Below are 13,833 nucleotides of genomic sequence, written 5' to 3'. Positions count from 1 at the left end.
TGTAGACACAGTCTGGTTGATGACTTCATATTAACCCATCTCACTGCTAATTAATCACTACAATCAGTGACTTTCCTGTACTAGAATATTGGAATTGATTGATTTCGAGTCTTTCAATAATTTCTAAGGGGAAAGAACGAAACCACCAGGTTGTCAATGGTTGTCACAAAGGCAAGAGGATATTGAGCTGGCAGTCATGAAGAAACCCCAAACCTCCACAGGCAGTTGGGTGATCGGCCTCCTCATTCTCCAAAGGGAGGCCGGTGCCGTCTTCCCTCCCTGTTCTTCAGGACCTGTTAGTGGGTGTTAACCCCAACCCTATTTAACTAATTACCATTAAACTTTCATGAGGGGCTATAGGACAGAAGAACGAGCTTTCTCTCCCGTGCTTGGGATGCACGTCTCCCTTTTGCCACCTGGACATCTGGAGAGAAGGTGATCAGACTCCACTTTCTATATAACTTGGTCCTGCCAAGTCTTCACCTGCTGAATCGATCCTTGTCTTACCTGTCCAGAAGATCTCCTTTCTCTTTGGGGCATTGATGCAGAACTGGCACCTGCAAAGCCTGCCTGCAGTGGACTCCTTCCTCCAATTCCCATTGCCTCAATGCATCCGGTTTTCCTGTTTCAGGCAGGAACAAAGGTTCTTCTTCACAAGCTGAATGCTGACCTCCATTGGGAGGACCCAAAGCCTCTCCCTGGGGCACCACAAGTAGGTAGGAAGAAGTCAGAGGAATAAGAGTAGCCCATTTCTGGCTACTTGGGCAGTCACAGATTTCTCTTCAATGAAGAGCCGGTTCTAGGATGTCTGTACATGCTCCAAATTACACATGCAGACTGCGGCAATATGCACATGTGTGCATTGACACATCATACATGCAAAGTGAATAAAGGCATATGTGTAAAGTGGGTAAATACAGGAGGGTTTGGGAGAGAGGTCCCAAGCGGCTGCAGGGATCAGGAAATGCCTGATGGAGAACCTTGTAAATGGCTGCCTTTTAAATGACACTAGTCAGTCTATATTTACCAGCCAGTCTGTGAGTCATTATATGTTTACTAAAGCCCACCACACATAGTGCAAGGCGAGTAAATAAGACTGCCCCATTCTCTTTCTCTATAGAATACAAGGTACAGGGATATAAATGTGAAAAAGTCCTTGCCTCACAATCTAAAGAGCTCCCAATCTTTTGGGGAAACAGCAAGACAAAGGGAGCAAAAGGGGGAAGGGGAGGCACAGTCAGGGGCAGATGGAGATGTCCAGGACATAAAGAGATGGCTGGCCTGGGCCCCATCCACCAGGGTAGGGAGGACCTCCCCATCAGCTTTCTAATCAAAGGGTTCCGGGGACAAACTGTACTGGGGAGCACCGCCAAGTTAAGGAGAAATCAAGAGTCCGGCACTAGGAACAGAGAAAAGGCCATTTTAGCTGCATCCAGAAGGAAGGTGGAGGAGTTGGGTCCAATGCATCTGAGAAGACTGGAGGAACCCAGGTGCTAAAGGGTTTTACAGGCTAAACAGAGAGTTTATGTTTCATTCTAGAGTAACAGGAAACCACCGGAATTAACAGAGGAGGGGTGCCGCAATCACTTCTGCACTGGGCAAACATGGCCAATTTGGAGAGAGACAGACAGACAGACAGACAGACAGAGACAGAGAGAGAAAGACAGAGAGACAGAGACAGAGAGAGACAGAGAGAACAAATATGAACAGCTATCTTCACTGTATAGAAACTCAAAGGCTAAGTGTTCAGACTCTCAGAATAGGACAATTGGAAAACGGACACATTATTTCCCCTCTCATTGGTCTCCAGATGTCGAGTACGTTTCCTCGCTTTGGAATTCCATGGTAAAAGACAATGAACACCTTCTTGTTCCTTCCCTGCCTTCCTCCAGTCTCTGTTCCCTGGGGGTAACCAACCACAGCCCTGCAGACTCTTCTGTTCTGGGGGCACACATCAGCATTTGGGAGGTGCCGGGAAGTGTAGAAGAACCTCATCCCAGGGAACAGCAAGGTCAAGACTCATTTTTTCACTGACTTTATTTTTTACACTGGAAGTTATTAGTAAATGGGTTTCATTCAATCTTGCTTCTTATCAGAAAAAAAAAATATTTATAGTCAGTCAATAAACACAATTAGCTCAAAGCAAAGGCATTTACTATGATGACATTTTAACAACTATAGATAAAGAACTGGGTCTAGTCTAACAAAACCCCAGGGGCGGAGCCTTTGTTTTTCAACTTCCCCCAGTTCAAGTGAAAGCTCCTGACTGATCTGTGAACTGATCCAGCCACTTTCAGAGAGCAAGCTGGAATTCTGTCCAAAGGTTATGAAGCTGTTTATACTCTTTAGCCAAACAACACAATGACTAGGATTCTTTCCAAAGATGATTAGGGAAAAAGCAAAAGTCCTATTTGTTCGAAACTATTTATAGCAGCTGTGAGGTAAAGGACTGCATCGATTGGGGAATGGCTGAACAAATTGTGGCCCGCGATTGGGATGGGATATTACTGGGCTATGAGACATGATGAGCTCAGTGATCCTAGAAAACCACGGATAGGGGAATGGCTGAATAAGTTATGGTATATGAAAGTAAGGGAATATTATTGTTCTATAGAAAATGATGAATAAGCTGGTTTTAGAAAGGCCTGGAAAGATTTACACGAACTGATTTTGGGTGAAACAAGCAGAACCAGGAGTACACTGTACGCAATAACAGCAAGATCATGTGTTGGTCAACTATGAAAGGCTTGGTTCTTTTCAGCGGTTCAGTGATCCCAGGAATCCCAATAGATTTTGGATAGAAAACATCATCTGCATCCAGAAAAAACAAACAAACAAACAAACTATGGACATTGAATGTAAATCAACGCACACTATGTCTACTTTTTTTTCCTGATTTTATTTCTCTTGTGGTTTTTCTCCTTTGTTTTTTCTCTTCCAACATGATTCATAAAGAAATATGTATTTTAAAAGTTAATATGCACACACACCCAGAAAGAAATAAAACAATTAATAAAAAATAGACGGACTTGCACAAAATAATCAGGAGTGAAATGAGCAGAGCCAAGAGAATATTGTATATAATAACAGCAATATTGTTTTAAGAACAGCTTTGAGTAAATAAGTCCTTATGATTATTAAAAATACCCAAATTAACTACAAAGGACATATAAAGAAAAATGCTCTCTGCATCTAGGGAAAGAATTGAATAGGAGTGTGCATAAAATGATTTTACACACACACACACACACACACACACACATTTATATATTTGGGTCTAATGGTAGCCATGGGGGAAAAATTTATGTGATTTTATTATATATTTAAAAGGAATAACAATTTGTATATAAGAGAGTTGCAGCTTCATGTACTGAATTATACTATGGGGGCAGCTAGGTGGTGCAATGGATAGAGAGCCAGGAGGTTGAAATCTGGCCTCAGACACAACACTTCCTAGCTGTGTGACTGTGGGCAGGTCACAACCCCAATTGCCTCAGCCCCCCCCAAAAATGTATACATGTATAAACTATGTTATGGAAATGCTTGTTTATTCCATAAATTAAAAAATAAAATAAATTTAATTTTTTTAATAAATTAATTTACAGAATGGAACCTCCTGGAAGGCAAGGACAGTCTGTCTTTTGGCTGATATTCTTAGTGCTTGACACAAGGCCTGGCATGTAGTGGGCACTTAATAAAAGCTTGTTTATTAGCTTGGTGAGCTTATTCTTCAAATACAGGAAGAGAGCCGCCTTCTCGAAGGGCACACAAGCAGCTGGGCTCAGTGGTCCCTCAGCCAGATGGGGAGATGGGGAGCGCTCAGGGCCTGGAAACACCAAACGCGGCCTCTGTGACCCTGCACGAGGCCCTTCATCTCTGCTTTCATTCCAGGTAAAGCATCTCTGCCAGAAAGGGAAGCCGTCCGCAAGGTCCCCAAGGGCCGGCCCAGCGGAACCACAAGCAACGAGGGGCTGGCGCTAGATCTGGGGATTCTTTGCCTCCCGGGAGGCAGCCCGGGACTCCTGAACAAGCCGCGGCGCCCGGGCAGGATGCAGAAAAGCCTGAAGAACATAAACTGGGGCTGGGAAGTGAGCAGGGCCGGGGAGCTCGGGACCCGGGGAGCGCGGGACCCGGGGAGCGCGGGTCACAGAGAGCCACGCCACCCGCTGAAGAGCCCTGGATGACTGGGCTCTTCCCTTCCCCACAGCCGGGATCTGAGACGCTCCCAAAGGCGGCCGGCTGAAAAAGGCTCCGGAGTCACACTGAGGGGTCTGAGCCAGCCACAGCACAGAACTTCCCCCTTTATTTCACCGGGACTTTTTCCGTCTGTCTTTCCCAAAATGACTAATGTGGAAATGCATTGTGCGGGACTAGACCAGATGGTTTAACCCTTAAGGGAAGGGGAGGGGAGAGAAAAATGGACGTTTAAAATTGTTTTTACTTGTCTTGGGGAGGAATAACATGTAATTTTTTAAAAAGATTTCTTTACAAACGCCTTTCTCCATCAGTGACTCTGGGCCGTCATGTTTAGACTCTGCTGTCACAAAATACCTGAATGCATGGAGCATGTAATAAGCTTTAAAGCCACAGCCGCAGCGCAGGGGATGCAAATAGCAAAGCCGGGGTCCTCCCGCTAATCCTCCTATGGCACCAACTGAGGCCCATCGGCTGAGTCACACAACACTGGAGACCCCACCGAGTTTGGGGCAGAGGAGGGAGCCGGAGGAGGGGAAGGACCTTGGTCCCCACTGAGACCTGCCCCCCCAAGGAGGTGGGAGGGTGACCCCCGCTTTGTCCCAGGCCCCTCTCCCCTTTGGGAGACTCGCACGTGCTCCGGGAGCTCCGAGCATGTGCACACACAGGGAGCGTCTACGCAACTCCCCACGTATAATGTGCCCGACTTCTGCGCATCTGGACCCACAGACAACGAGGGCAAGTCCGGACTGCCTTCTAAGTCAGGGAGGCCCCTACTGGGGCCGGGCCCTGGGCGCAGACGGCCCCGAAGGAGCTCGAGGTCCTAGCCTGAGAAAAGGCGCTCCGGAGCCCCCGCCCCGCTCCTTGGCACCTTCTCCCCCAAGGCAGGGGCCGACAATGAGCTAGGGAGGGGAAGGGGCCGCGGAAGAACTGTGGAACTAGGAAGAAGGTGGGACTTCGGCGGGGGAGCCAGGAGATGGCGAGGGGACCAAGGAGCAGCTGGAGAGCAGCAGCCTTTCCCTCCGCAAGGAACTCTCGGTACTAAAAGCCAGAAACCATCGGAACAAACTGCTCTTTCCTCAGGTGGGTGACAAAACGAACAAAGACCCAGGATGGCGGATCTCGGAGACACCCGAGGGCCTTTCCTGGAAGATGTTTCTTTAAAATGCGCAAAGCAAGACTATGATGGCTTCCCAGAAAGGCGGAGAGGCTCGCAGGCCACGCATGCATAATGAAATTAGCCCTCAGAGCCCAATTAGCCGTCATTAGCACAATTAGGCTACGGAGTAAAATCAGCACAACCCTGAGAAGCACAGTGATGCTGTGAGGAGAAACGGTTCTAACAGTCTCAGAACCGGCCGAGAAGGAGCCGCGGCCAAACGGCCCGCCCGGGACGGGGCAGGGGGAGGAGACACCGGATCCCGACCCTCCTTCCCAGGTGTAGTCAATGGGCTGAAAGGTTTTGCCTTTGAATATGCTCGTGACAGGAAGATTTTGTCCTCGGTTGGAGCACAGAGGGAGGATGTGGACGTAAACATGAAAAAGGCCTATTTTATTCGTCAAAATTGTGAGTGAGTGAGTGAGTGAGTGAGTGAGTGAGAAAGAGCCCACGGCCAGCTGCCGAGCCCCGAACCAAGCGAACAAACAATTGCCAGTTGGCAGCCTGCTCCCAGACTCGTCCTTGGGTGTTAGTGCAGCAAGGCCAGGAGATTGCAGAGAATCCCTTCGGGCTAGAAAGGAGGACATGGACTTACACAAAGTCTTCTGCCTCTTCACAGTTAATTATTATGGGTATGAAAAGCTTCAGGAAAGAGGTTTGACAAATTACTTTCCATCTTTAAAATCTTCAGGCAGGTTCTAACAGTTTTCTGTGGTAAAGAAAGGGTTTAAACAACAAGATTATAGGATGATCAATCTGAGGGACGGGCTCTCTTCAATAATGAGATGATTCAAACCAGTTCCAATTGTTCAGTGATGAAGAGCCATCTACACCCAGAGAGAGAACAGTGGGAACTGAGTGTGGCCCACAACAAGAACATTCTCACTCTGTTGTTGCTTGCATTTTATTTTGCTTCTCTTTTTGTCTTGTGCAGCACAATAACTGTATACGTATATTGGATTTAACATGTATTTTTATTGTGTTTAACATATATTGGACTACTTGCCCTCTAGGGTAGGATGTGGGGAAAGGGGGGGATTGGAACCCACGGTTTTGCGAGAGCTAATGTTGAAGAACTGTCCACTATTTTGAAAAATAAAACGTTTTAATTAAAAAAAGGGGGGCTTAAAGATAAAAACAAAGAATAAAAAGAATCTGAAGGAGAGAGAAATCCTAACCCCCTTGAAGAAGTGTTTGGAAGGAATAAAAGAGTGTAACAGAGAAGAAAGGAGAGGGTAACTGAATAGCTGAAGTTCAGTAACTGATGTGAAGTGCTTCCCTTAGTGCAGGAAGTCTCTCTCTCTCTCTCTCTCTCTCTCTCTCTCTCTCTCTCTCTCTCTCTCTCTCTCTCTCTCTCTCTCTCACTCTCTCTCACTCTGTCTGTCTCTCTCTGTCTCTTCTCCTCCATCCCTCTCTCTCCTCTTCCCCTTCTTCCTCTTCTCCCTTCACCTCCCCACTACAACTACTCCCCACTACTACTACATCCTTTTGATGAAATCTCTGGACATCTTCTCAGAATAGTGTGTGTTGGTTTCATCCACAGTAGAAGAACATTTACCTTCAGTTAGTTTAGTAAAACATCACCACATAAGGTCTTTTGTTTCCTTTCGTTTTTTCACCCATCTCAGTTCTGAAATCTACCCACAAGGGACCCCTTGTTTAAAAGCTCCACCTGGTGCAGGAGCTCTTTGCTCTCCCAGCCCCTTTCGGCCTGAGAAAGCTTTATTTGACCCTGCCTCGAATCTCAGTAGAGGTGTTTGTGGCAAGTGTTTGAGGCACACACAGTACAATGTATACTCAGGCTGTTCAGAGCCCAGGCTGGGAAGCCAGGCAATGGGACCCAGGCAAGCGCTGCCAGAAACACTTCCAATTTGTGCCTTTCTGTTTGAATTGATTTTCGGTCTCTACTTTCAGAAGCCTTTCACTGTTGCCAAATTTTTCCTGAGCCTTCCTCCCTGTTGTGATCCACAGTTTAAGAAGCCTTCCTCGAGGGAATTATATGCCACTGACTTTTAGGAAAGTCAATGCTTATACTCTTAAGCCCCATTGGAATCCACAGAGGTCCTCAGGGCAGAAATCAGCTGGTAAGGGTCAAAAGAAGAGGAGAGGAACAGGCTGATGATCACCTGGTGAAGGCAGACGAGAGTGTTATCTCCAACAAGGAAACAACCATCCTACAATTGGAAACATGAAAGAACCTGCTAAGACTTGTCAAACTTGTTTGCTGCTACTTATTTCTGATGATTTACTATAACACAAGGGAAACTGTTGGAAGGAATCTAAGGAAAGATTGCTACATATTAGGAAGTCCTAAAAATAAAATAAAGGTCACAGGCCACATCTTGAACTGAAAAGGAAAAAGTGCAAAGAAAAATCTCAATATATATTGACCACACTGGATACAAAAAGAATACCTACAACACAGAAAAAAATATGAGACAGACACCCAGTAATTCCTGTTGAAAAAATCAGAGGGGCAGAGTCTTCCAAGGGCAAACACAGCAGACAAAAGAAACCTAATGAGGAAAACAAAGAGACTGACTGACTGAATTAAAAAGATAAAGTGCTTACATCCTGAGAGAGGATTGCCCTTTCACAATCAGAATCTCACTATCTCTAATGATATCCACTATCTTTAGTATCACATCTCCCGAATGGAACAAAGAAAGGCAAGTTCAAGTTTGAAGTATTCAAAAAGAAATGAATACCTTAGAGGAAAAAATAGGGAGGGGGAGGAACTATTATGATATCATAAAAGAATATTGTAAAACTAAGTTAGAGAAACAGGAACTTCATAAATCTTGTTCTTATATGTAGCAGGTAAGGCAAGGTATTTGTGAAGGGTGAGGGGTGGAGTATAGTGGATCTACAATATAGTGAACAAGGGAGATAGCTGGATCAGGGATTTGGGGAAAAAATGGTAAAGTTGATGAACAGTCACGAGGAAATTGAACTATTATTATAGAGGTCTGATTATGAAAAGAAAAACATTATAAAGAGCTATTTAGATCCCAATATTCAGGTCGGGGATAAGGGAAAAGGGGGAGGAATTAGATTTCTTCAAGAAATCTAAACTATTGTTAATGAGTGCTGATTTCATTCCATTTTTCTTTTTTTTCCTAAATAAAGGTATAGAGGACCAAGAAAAGAGATGGTATGATTTGGACAAAGACAAAAATAAACTTAACCATGCCCCCTGAATGTAAATGTTATGAGCACACCCATAAAATGGAAGAGGGCATCAAAATGTGTCAGGAAGGAAAACCCAACAATGTTGTTTACAAATACCACACTTAAGACACAAAGATTCATGAGTAATAAAAATTAAGATTTTTATTTCATACAAAGAAAAAAATGAAACTGTCCTTGTCTCCAAGAGATTCATATTCCATTGGCAAGACAACACATGTTGCCAATAAGTACATGAGACAACTACAAAACAAACAGAAGGAAATTGTTTTCATGCAGGAGGGTGGGGGTTGACACAAGCAGGGAAGGATCAGAAAATATCTTTGGTCAGAGGATGCTGGAGATGCTCCAAGGGTCACAAGTCAGAAAGGGGACAGCTGCAGGATAGACATTCAGAAGGCACACGGAGAATTCTTACAGGAAGGCTAGCCACATAAAGAGAATGCTAAACAAGGCTGGGGTGCACCATATGCAATCCGTGCTGTTGGAGGACTCCCTCCCCCCCATCCCTCTTCATCTCTTGCATCTTAGATCCAACATGGTCCCCCACTTCCCGGGCCCTTATCACTTCTATTGCAAAATCCAGAGTGGGAAGGGTGGATCTGCCTGCCCCCAGCCTCTGGCCATTCTGATGCATCTTCAGGTCAGTCACTAATGTGATTTTCCTAAAACTCGGCCTTATCTGATCACCTCTTCCCTCCATCCCCCACCTGCAGCCCCATTCAATAAACAAATCCCATTGCTCCAGGCTCCAACACCAAATGCTTCAGAGCCTTCATCCCTGAGTCCGTCCCTATTTTTCCAGTTTTCTTAGGACTCTGATCCAGTGGGCTCCTGGTGTCCCATGAACTGGACCCTTCACCTCTCAGCTCTGAGCATTCTCTTGGATTGCCTCCCCCGCCTGAAATGCTCACCCCTCACCTCTACCTGGACTCTTTCCTATCCCAGCTCACTTTCCACAGGCATCCTTTCCCAAAAATTAGGACACCGAAGGAACGTTAAGACCTGACAAATTTAGGATTACTATAAAGACACTTCCTAATAACGCGATCAAAGAATCAAAGAGCATTTTGGGCACTGGCCTGTTTGGGACTGTCAGATAAGAGTGTTCAGGAAGTGAAATATAAAACCTGATTAGTTTTACAATAATGCTTTATATGTTGAGGAGACCTAACTACTGACCTCTCAACCAATTTTAACTATGTCAAATTAATTGTTATTTTGTGGAACTGCACAGCTAGCTTCGGACACAAGCACCCGCCACCCTCAGGCCAAGGGGACACAACCCGTAACCAAGCAGGTATGTGCAAAGTCTGCACAAAATCAGGGGACTGAGAGTACTGGGAGCTGGGGGATCTGGGCAAGGCTCTCCTGAAGAAGTAATTCAAAGAAATGGAGAGGTTGAGGCAAAGGGGAGAACCAGAAGACCAGTGTATCTGGCCTAGTGTGCTTAGAGGGGAGTGCAGGCTAAGCCTGGAAAGAAAGGAATCAGTGTCCAGCTGAAGGCTTTGTACTTGACCCCACAGTTAGTGGGGAGCCAGTGGGGCTTGTGGAGTGAACCCACCATGAGATTGGTGGCTGAGAGTCCAACGACAAGGAGATGGGGCCTGGCCCTGGGTGGGACGTCCATGAGAGATTCTGGGAACCCATGGGATCTCTCTAAGGGCCCAAGATGGAGCATTAACAGACTAACAGAAAGGGAGCCGAAAGTGAATGAGTAGCGGAGAACCAGAAGGGAAGAATGTCCTGAAATTGGAGAGGAGACATTTTCAAGGAAAGGAGAATGAGCAAATGTCAGAAGCTACAGAGGTGAGTGGAGAAGCATTTAGATTTGGCCCAGAATTTGCTGTTGGCCTCCAAAGAACTGGCCCCTAGAAGTATGCCCAGCCTAGTCCGACATCTGTTCAGTCTGTGGCCTTCCCTAGTACAAGGTGGGGAGGGAAAGTCTCTGAATTTAAAATGTAACAAAAAAAATAAATAAATAAAGATTTGGTAGCAAAGAGATCACTGGTTCCCTGGTGGGAGAGGAGAGGGATTGGAGTTTGGCTGGAGTGATGCCATCAGAACCGGGACTGTGGCGTTCGGAAGGCAGGAAGTGGAAAAGAAAAAGGGGGAGCTCTAGGAAAGGAGCTCTCTCGGGGGCTGTAGCTCAGAAGGGGAGCAAGGAAACCAGAGTTTTCCAGCAGTAGAATTGCTCCCATGAGATACTGATGGGGTCCTGGGTCCCTGGAAGCTGGGTGGGTGCCAGGGAAGGCACCAAGAGAATTATCTGTCCTGAGTGGGCCCCGTGGTGGTCCTTGAGGAGGCCCTGGTCCCCTGGATCCAAGGAGAAGGCCAAGCTATGATGTCCGCCCCCATTTTTCTCCTTACGGGAACCCCACTTATCACTAACTCCTTTTAGAAACTGGCCTGCTGCCCAAGTGTCACAAGGGCTCATTGATTAGCTGCCCTGATGGCATCTTCCCCCTTGTTAATGGACTCTTCTGCCACAGAACCTAACCTGCATCTTTCCCTTGCTCCCTTCCCTGCTGCCCTCCCTTTTGGGCCTGGGCTCATGGGTCAATGGTGAGATATTGGTATCTTTGCCCCTTGATTTGGAAGTGGTCTAAGACTATGCATTTTTTTGAGACTCCTTGAGACATCAGCCCCAAACTCCAAGATATTCTTGGGCTCGAGATGTTTGTTGGGCTCCAAGAAGGTATTGGAGTCCCCCCGAAGGGTTCTTGAAGCAAAAGCCTAATAGTCACTTTGGGGGCATGGGATGGACCCAGGCCCTTGGGTTCTCGTGCAGTGCTGAGGTTCTGTGGCCCAGATTGTTGGCATTTTGGGTCTGTGGTGATGGTGAGCAGAGGGACTGTAATGCCAGAACTGGGGCAGGGGGAGCCAATTTAATGTTTTGGAGAGTAGGGACAAATGCACTGTGTCCCAGGGCGAAGGTATGCCCAAAGTCCAGCCCTGAGCAAGACAAAGCTCTTTACAGGAAGAAAAGACAGGGGGGTCCCTGGGGGTAACCTAATGGGAGGGCCATAACCTGGAGGGAGGTACTGGGGGCCCTGATATTCAAGTAAAAGTGATTTACCCAAACATTAAGAAAATTTAAACCCAAAAGTTAAAACCATCCATTTAAGAGGAAAGTTTAGCCTGGGGTTTGGGGGGTGAGCAATGAGGAGACCTTTGTCCATCAAAATTGAGGGGTTAAACCGTTTGGAACAATTTAAACTATGCCCAAATTAAAATCAGACCAAATGCCTTGGGATCCCCAAAGGTGTAAAAAACCTATGGGTTTACCCCAAGGTAGAAAGAAGGGGGACTGGGGAAATGGTTGGAAAATTGTTTAGTTTATAATATTTTTTTAGAAACGGGGCAAAACGAGGGCTGGGCCCACCCTGGGAAATGGAAAGGGTAATTATGAAAAGATATGGAATTTAATTATTGTTTTGAAAAACAGCAACAAATTACAGGTGGAAGAAACATAAAAAAATCCCTGGGAAATAGTGGTTTGTTTTGTTTTCTTCCGTTTATTTTTTTGAATCCAATTTTTGTGAAAAGGAACTTTTGGGTTCTGCACGTTGGACAGGGATACCGAAGATTTAATTTGGACTGCTTATCTGGAGGAGGGTGGAGGAGGGGGAAAAATCGGAAAAAAGTGGTCAAGGGAAATGTTGTAAAAAATTACCCAGGCGGGCTCCTTGTTTTTAAAAAGAAAAAAAGAGGGAAAGGTTATAACCTGAGGCAGAGTAACTAAATAGGACAATTAGGGAAACTAGGGCAGGACATCAAAAGGAAACTGTGGCACAACAGGACAGCAGGGCCTCCCATCCTGCCTGATAACAGAGCAGGGCCATGGGAGTGCCTACTGCTCCAGGAAGGGGTAAATGCTAGGGCCGAGGCAGCCAGAAGGGCCAGCAGGAAGAGGCTGTTTTGACGGTCGGAGGCATTGGGGTTAGGGTTAGGTCGGGAGGGAATTTAACATAACAAACCCCTTTAACCCCGACTTAACCCAACCCCCCCCCCCCTCTCCCTTTGGGTTTGTTTCCCAGTTCCCCCTAGGGACAAAAGACAGCTACACAAGCCCACAAATAAACACGGAGAAGTCAGGTGTTAGGAAAGCTGACTGAAGGTCACAGCCAACTGATTTGACCGCTGGGCTCCCTTTGTCTCAGAGGAGTAACCGTCCTCCAGCCTTCCCTGCCTTCCTCCTCCCCCCCTCCACCAGCTATGGCAGCCTCCTATGCGCAAGAGAGGCATCCTGGCACGGTTCCAGCCACCAGCCCTGCCTGTCACACGGGCACAGCCCTGGAAAATCAGAGCCAGCCAGCTGCCCCTGCCAGCGCCCCGAGTCCCAGAGCCCGCCGGCTGGCCCAGTCCCAGAGCCGCCGGCTGCCCCTGCCAGCGCCCCGAGTCCCAGAGCCCGCCGGCTGCCCCTGCCAGCGCCCCGAGTCCCAGAGCCCGCCAGTGCCCCGAGTCCCAGAGCCGGGCGGCTGCCCCAGTCCCAGAGCCGCCGGCTGCCCCTGCCAGCGCCCCCAGTCCCGGAGCCCGCCAGTGCCCCGAGTCCCAGAGCCGGGCGGCTGCCCCTGCCAGCGCCCCGAGTCCCGGAGCCGGGTGGCTGCCCCAGTCCCAGAGCCGCCGGCTGCCCCTGCCAGCGCCCCCAGTCCCGGAGCCCGCCAGTGCCCCGAGTCCCAGAGCCGGGCGGCTGCCCCTGCCAGCGCCCCGAGTCCCGGAGCCGGGTGGCTGCCCCAGTCCCAGAGCCGCCGGCTGCCCCTGCCAGCGCCCCCAGTCCCGGAGCCGGGCGGCTGCCCCGCCACCCCCCAGTCCCAGAGCCGCCAGTGCCCCGGGTTTGGAGCCGGGCGGCTGCCTGCGCCCCGAGTCCCAGGCCCGCCCGGGCCCCAGTCCCGACCGCGCGCCCGCCAGCGCCCGGTCCCGACCCGCCGGCTGCCCCCTGCCAGCGGCCCGACCCAAGGCCCGGGCCGGGCCCGCAGCCCCGGTCCGGGCCGGGTGGCTGCATCCCAGACCCTGGCCCTGCCAGCGCCCCGGTCCCAGGCCCCCGGCCCCGGTCCCGGAGCCGGGTGGCTGCCCCAGTCCCAGAGCCGCCGGCTGCCCCTGCCAGCGCCCCCAGTCCCGGAGCCGGGCGGCTGCCCCGGGTAGTAGCTCCTCCCACAAGGCACGTGCTTGACTGCCTTGGAAGAAGCAAGTTCTTCACAGCAATGAATGGCAGGGCTGCTCCTCAAAAGGAAAACAAAACAAAAACCTTTAAACCGCAGAAAAATGTGGGCCCGTCCCCCTCCTGGGGC

This window comes from Sarcophilus harrisii, chromosome 4 (assembly GCF_902635505.1).
Source record: "Sarcophilus harrisii chromosome 4, mSarHar1.11, whole genome shotgun sequence".
In the NCBI taxonomy this organism is placed as follows: domain Eukaryota; kingdom Metazoa; phylum Chordata; class Mammalia; order Dasyuromorphia; family Dasyuridae; genus Sarcophilus; species Sarcophilus harrisii.
Note: the sequence above shows the minus strand (reverse complement) of the source record.